We start from the raw sequence: 6,000 nt of genomic DNA on the forward strand, positions 1-6,000 counted from the left end.
CCCTTTTAGATACCTGAAAACCGCTATCATGTCCCCCCTCAATCTTCTCCTTTCCAAACTAAACAAGCCCAATTCTTTCAGCCTTTCTTCAGAGGTCATGTTCTCCTGACTTGATCATTCTTGTTGCTCTCCTCTGGACCCTCTCCAATTTCTCCACATCTTTCTTGAACTGTGGTGCCCAGAACTGGACACAATACTCCAGCTGAGGCCTAACCAGCGCAGAGTAGAGCGGAAGAATGACTTCTCGTGTCTTGTTCACAACACACCTGTTAATGTATCCCAGAATCATGTTTGCTTTTTTTGCAACAGCATCACACTGTTGACTCATATTTAGCTTGTGGTCCACTATAACCCCCAGATCCCTTTCTGCTGTAGTCATTCCTAGACAGTCTCTCCCCATTCTGTATGTGTGAAACTGATTGCTCCTTCCCAAGTGGAGCACTTTGCATTTGTCCTTATTAAACTTCATCCTGTTGACCTCAGACCATTTCTCCAATTTACCCAGATCATTTTGAATTATGACCCTATCCTCCAAAGCAGTTGCAACCTCTCCCAGCTTGGTATCATCTGCAAACTTAATAAGCATACTTTCTATGCCAATATCTAAATCGTTGATGAAGATATTGAACAGAACTCATCCTAAAACAAACCCCTGCCGAACCCTGCTTGTTATACTTTTCTAGCAGGATTGAGAACTATTAAGAACTACTCTCTGAGTACGGTTTTCCAGCCAGTTATGCACCCGCCTTATAGCAGCCTCATCTAAATTGTATTTGCCTAGTTTTTTTATAAGAATATCATGTGAGACTGTATCAAATGCTTTACCCACTTTTTCAGAATCTGGAGCGAAAGTGAGAAAATGCAGGAGAGAGGGTAGAGTGGAGGGGGGCACAGAGAAAGAAGAAGAAAGGAAAAAGAGGAGGGGTGGAAGTCACCTGTCATTACCAGGACCATTGGAAAGAGTTAATGAAGTGAAGGGGGACAAGTGCCATACCTGGGAGTATGGAAAGTGGGGAGACTGTCCTTGGAATGCCCAAGATAATGGAGCTCTCTGTTGAGCCCCAGGTTAAATGTGTCAACTTGCCGATGAATTCCCGTTCGGGTGTCTTGATTTGTGAGCTGGTGGTAAAATCCCTTTGTAACAACACTGGTACCTTTAGGCCCTGGGAGAATAAATGTTATGTGTATTCCGATTCCTGATGTTGGATGTATCCTTTGGCATGGAGACTGTCCGGTTTGCCCGGTGTGCGTGGCAGAGGGGATTGCAGGCACACGGTGGCATAATCACAGGTGCAGGGGTATGACCCCTGATGGTGTGGCTGCAGGCTAGCATGGCTACATCTGAAACTATGCTGAGACCTAATCCTCGGCTGCTTGCTGGAGCCATGCTAATAATGCCTTGTGCTACAAACACCTGCAGGAGGTGCTGCTCTGCTGCAGGAGGTTGTGCCGGTTAAAGAATTGTAGGACTGCAAGGGACTTCGATAGGTGACCATGTATAGCCCCTGGCCCTGAGGCTGGGCCCAGTATTATCCAGCCCACCACTGGCAGGTGTGTGTCTAACCTGCTCTTCAAAATCTCCAGTGATGGAGGTTCCACAACCTCCCTCGGCAATTTATTCCAGGCTTTAGCCACCTGGACAGGGAGTTCTTCCCTAATGCCCAGTTCTTGTCCTGTTATCCGAGACCAAGGAGAATGTCTCCCTCCTGATGAAAGCTGCTATGGCCCCCCTCAGTCTGCTCTTCTCTAGACTAAACCAACCCAATGTTTCCAACCTTCCCTCCGAGCTCAGGTTCTCTCCACCGGTCATGAGTTTTGTTGCTCGTCTCTGGACCTTTTCCAATTTCTCCACCACCTTCTTGAAATCCGGGGCCCAGAACTGGACACAAAACCCCACTTCAGGCCCAGTCAGTATCTCATTTAGCTTGGGAGCCCCTAAGGCCCCTGCTGCCTTTCTGCAGGATCTTCCCTAGCCAGTCCATGTGTGCAACTGATGTTCCTCCCTCAGCGCAGACTTTGCTGTTGCCCTTATTGCATGACCTGTAGTTGGCTTCAGAGCATCCTTTCAGTTTGCCTACATCATTCTGAATTTCAATCCTATCCTCCAAAGCACCAGCCACCCCTCCCAGCGTGGTACCCCCAGCAACCACCACTCCGTGCCACGCTCTAACTCACTGGGGAAGATGTTGAATAGAGCCAGACCCAGGACTGATGGCCGGGGGGATCCCATTCAATGACTACGTCTGCACTAGCACACTACGTCGCAGTAGCCTATTTTGAAGGAAGGACATCGAAATAGGCTACTTTGACGCGTATCGTCTACACGTCCCCCGGGGCTGGTGCCGTCGACATTCAACGTCGAAGGAGCGATGGGGAACATCGAAAGGAGCCGCCCTGGAAGGAAATGCGGAGCGTCCACACACACAAGCACTCCCCATCAAAAAAAGGGGCCAGCCAAGCCTGCGGACGGGGTCACAGGCTGGACTAGCCCTTTTGGGGCAAGAGCAAGCCCTCCCTGAAAGGGCTTCTCCCAAACACACTCGGCCTGCACAGCATAAGGTCTGCAGAGCCAACAACCGGTTGCAGATCCCGTGCACATAGCATGGACCCCCAGCTGCTGCAGCAGCCGCCAGAAGCCCTGAACTAAGGGCTGCTGCATGCGGTGACCATAGAGCCCTGCAGGGGCTGGACAGAGCATCTCTCAACCCCTCAGCTGATGGCTGCCATGGAGGACCCCACTATTTCGATGTAGCAGGACGCGGATCGTCTACACGCGCCTTACTTCGATGTTGAGGGCGCTATTCCCATCTCCAGATAGGAATAGCAATTTTGAGGTCTGGCCACCTAACGTCGAGTTCAACTTTGAAATAACTCACGGCGCATGTAGACACAACGTGTGCTATTTCGACATTGTGCCAGCTACTTCAAAGTAGCCAGCTAGTGTAGATGCACCCAATATTTCCTTCCAGCTTGGCTGTGAACCACTGATATCGTCTCTCTGGGAATGATTTGCCAAACAGTTAGGCTCCCGCCTGATCAGAGCCCGCTGTAGGTGGGATTTCCCTTGTTGGATTCTGATGTCATGCGAGGAGGTTGTCAAAAGTCAGGATGTGCCACATAGATCATCCCTGCCCTCCCTCGCCCTTGTACACCAGCAGGCTTGGTGTACTGCCAAAGAAATGGAGTAGGTTGACTTGCTGGGATTTCTTCTTGATAAATCCAGGCTGACTTAATTATCAGCTTGCTTTCATCGGCTGGGGTAGGCTTGCCATTGGGCTGCCCTGGAGGGGCAGTTCTCATCTGCTTGAAGAACAAATCCAGGAGCTGTGAGATGTGGGCACACTCCTCTGATTCACAACAAGCTCCTGGTGGGACTGTGGGTGAGTCGCTTAGCTGCCGCCTGCCAGTTTCCCTTCCATGAACGGGGTAGACTAGCACTGCCCAGGGGGAGCTAACAATGGCAAAGTGCTCTGGGCTCTGCCCCTGCAAAGGGGGAGGTATTATCCCCTGCATTGGCTTTGGAAGCAGGAGGTTTTTTCCTCTCTCCTCTCCAAAGCTGCAGTATCTCCCCTGCCTATCCCGAGGTGACTGACATCCAGTGACAGGGGAAGCTCTTGCTCTGGGTGGATTTCTGCTGTTAATTAATCTTTTGGGAGGGGGCAAAGGGATCTCTGGGCCTTCCCTGAAGGTGCCTCCCCCCCACCAGCGCCAGGGGGGCCTCCTTTCTTTCCCAGCCAGAGAGCCTCTCGCAGGGAACTACCCTGGCCACTGGCTGGTGAGGATATACCCCCTCTGCTACCCCCAGCCCATTGCGCCAGGACATTAACGTATTCGACTCTGGCCTCATTGCTGTGGTTATTAGTCCTAAAGCCACATCTGGGAGCAATGTCTCCCCACTCTTGTCGGAAATCCTTCATTTAGTGCTGCACCAGCTCGGCTAATCCCGCTGCCAGTCAGCCCCCGCCGCGTGTGGGAGGGGTTCGTGCACAGGGTCGGGGTTTGCAAAGCCAGGAGGATGCAGTGCGGAGGGAAAGCCACGAGGGGCCGAGGAATACAGCCGGGGGTGGGGGCGACAGAAAATAGGGAGCTGCAAGGCCTTCTCTGGGATAATTCAAGCTCCTGTCTCTAGCCACCTGACGGGACCCAGGCGGCTTGTCCTCCCGTGAGCCCCATAACCAAGCAGCCCCTGGCTACCATCAGCGTGCAGTGCTGAGCGCCCCTTGCCTCATGCTGAGCCCTCAGCCTGGGGCAGCTTCACCCAGGGGGTCTCATCCGGGGGAAAGTGCCCCATGAGGACACGAGGCCCGTGCATGGCTGACCCACCTTCTCAAGGCCTGAGGGGGCCTTGTGGGTTATCCTGGGAAGGAGCAAGGCTAAGGGAGTAAACCTGGACAGAAAATCCGGAGGGGAGTCCTAAGGCGGTTCTGTGCCAGCTTCTGGCATTGACCCGGCAACTCCTGCAGCTGAGCTGGTACCAGACGTGGAGGTTATACTCTCCTTTGGGCTGTATCAGTAAAGCCGAGAGGGGGACACTGGCGTCTGGGCAGCCCAGGGTCCCAATAATCGCCCAGGCTCGCGCCCGGAGAGGTTGTCCGGCATCGAGGGGGCCCGAGCATGGCTGTGTGAGGCTCGGCAGCACTGCCTTAACCCGACGGGGAAACTGAGGCAGCGAGTCCCTCCAAAAGCCACCGGGGCCGAGTGCGTCAAAGGGGCCTGTCACGCTGGCCCACGTCCCAGGAGCCAGGCGAGGACGCTGCAGTGATAAGGGGCAGTTAAGGGCCCTAGGTGGAAAGAGTTGGGCTGCAAACCCCTTAGCTTCTGGCAGCCGCTGCCTTGCCCCCCGCCCCCCTCAGCCCTGCTGCTCTACCCCAGAAAGCAGAGCACATCCAGGGGCTCCCCAGCGCTCCGGCCAGGGTGTGGGGCGCCAGAGGAGGAAAGAAAGGGCAGGGGTGGGGGAATCGATCTCACCGGGGGAGGCTGGTTCGGCTCCCCGGCGGGCGTGGTCACTGCAGCTGCGGGCTGGACATTCTTTGCCAGACCCAAGGCCCATTTGTCCCCGCGCCTGACGGGGAGACACACTGGAGTTAGTGGGGTCTGTAAGGTGCACGTGGTGGTCGAACCTTGATTCTTCCTGCTGCAAATAATCACCAGCTTCCTCCATCCCCCCCAGAACCCAGCACATCTGGCGCCCAAAGGCCAGCTTCGAGCATTCCGATGTGATGGGCTTCAGAATAAACATCTCCACGTTAGTGCCGGGACTGCTCCTTTAGAAGCCCTGACACCGATAAAGAATGAGCCCAGCGGATGTTGTGTTTTCACATTCCACAAAGAGAGAAGAATTAACCTGTTGGCCTTTCTGTGGCGGAAGCCTGAGACCCACAACCCCCCCGCCCCCCGAGTTCCTAGGTTAGGCTCCGTCTGTTGTACAGAGACGGTCCAGGTGCAGGGGCTGCCAGGACTGTGCTGGCGTTACCCGACAGTGGGGACGCAACCTACACCCACAGAGGCGGTTTTGCCCCTCCCTGCAGGAACACCAGCTCGACGCCGTAGGATTGGATTGGCACAGGCTCGTGGGTCGGCGCCAGTGGTGCCGCTAATATTTTCCATCGGGGGCAGAATAAATTTTGTGATGTGCACCGAGGCTTGTGGGATGTGCACCATCAGTAGAAGCACCCACTGCCGCCGGGGGGCGCCCTGCTAACCAGCTGGGCAGTACCTGCGGCCACCCACGCACTCAGCTCCCAGGGCAGGTTGGCCGGGGCAGTAGTTCTGACTGAGGTAGCTTCGCCCAAAGCAGTTAGGCCAAAGCTCGTGTGCCCCAGATCTCTTGCTGCCCTTTGCGAGTCGCTGCAGGGTGTGGTCCTCCCCTCTTTGCCCTGCTGCAAGGCGGTGTGCGGTGCTCTCAGGGTCCTTCTAGGGTCACGCCAGGGGCGTCGGTGAAGTCACGATGGCTGTGAGAAGACACTCACTTGGTGCGGATGCAAACGGCTGCACGGGGTG

Source organism: Carettochelys insculpta, chromosome 5 (assembly GCF_033958435.1).
Source record: "Carettochelys insculpta isolate YL-2023 chromosome 5, ASM3395843v1, whole genome shotgun sequence".
Lineage (NCBI taxonomy): Eukaryota > Metazoa > Chordata > Testudines > Carettochelyidae > Carettochelys > Carettochelys insculpta.